The 967-nt window shown below is 37.5% G+C and overlaps 1 long non-coding RNA gene across 1 annotated transcript in view; it reads right to left on the bottom strand.

Annotated features, from left to right (window-relative positions):
• The window catches only part of LOC128250987 (uncharacterized), a 9,662-nt gene that overhangs the window by 2,897 nt on the left and 5,798 nt on the right, over positions 1–967 (bottom strand). The window contains exon 2 of the long non-coding RNA XR_008266895.1: positions 88–155. This is a non-coding gene — a long non-coding RNA (uncharacterized LOC128250987). The remainder of the gene's footprint in view (positions 1–87; positions 156–967) is intronic.

Below are 967 nucleotides of genomic sequence, written 5' to 3'. Positions count from 1 at the left end.
ATATATATATATATATATATATATATATATATATATATAACTTGGCAGTTCAGCAAAAGAAAACGATAGAATGAGTGTTAGGCTTACAAAGAATAAGTCATGGGGTCGATTCGTTCGTCTAAAGGTGGTGCTCCAGCATGGCCGCAGTCAAATTCCTGAAACAAATAAAAAAATAAAGAACATGTATACGTACATACGTACACACACACATGTATATACACGTGTGTATATCTATCTATCTATCTATCTATTATATATATGTGTGTGTGTGGGTCGTGTGCGTCTGTCTGCTGTCGGCGCTACAGAAACCGGTGCTAAACATCGTCTCTTTAGATTCCTTAAAGCTCGCTACTAAATCATATAACTCGAAAAAGAATGTTACAAGTTATTATCAAGGCAGTTAATGTAATAATGATTAATCCATTAAATCTGACATTCCTGCTGCATAGACAGATTTTTATTAAGGATATCGAAAATATTGGCTTGCAGACATATTGAACAAATAAGAAAGAAACCTAATATAAGGGAAATAACTGTTATTAGAGTTACTGCCCTTAGATTCAATAGCCGTATGGGCAGCCATGATTGTTTGAAGATTGTTAGTGTGTGAGTGAGTGAGTGTATGTGTGTGTATATTAGTGTGTGTGTGTGTGTGTGTGAGAGAGAGAGATATAGAGCGAAAGAAAGAGGCATATAGGTAAATAAATTGTTTGATAGATTGAAAAATAGATTGATAGATTGTTGTTGGCACTCCGTCACTTACGACGTCGAGGGTTCCAGTTGATCCGACCAACGGAACAGCCTGCTCGTGAAATTAACGTGCAAGTGGCTGAGCACTCCACGGACACGTGTACCCCTTAACGTAGATTCTCGGAGATATTCAGTGTGACAAGGCTGGCTCTTTGATTTACAGGCACAACAGAAATAGGAAGAAAGAGCGAGATAAAGTTGTGGTGGAAGAGTACAG

This window comes from Octopus bimaculoides, chromosome 27 (assembly GCF_001194135.2).
Source record: "Octopus bimaculoides isolate UCB-OBI-ISO-001 chromosome 27, ASM119413v2, whole genome shotgun sequence".
NCBI classification, from domain to species: Eukaryota; Metazoa; Mollusca; class Cephalopoda; order Octopoda; family Octopodidae; genus Octopus; species Octopus bimaculoides.
This window is presented reverse-complemented; position numbering and strand designations above follow the sequence as displayed.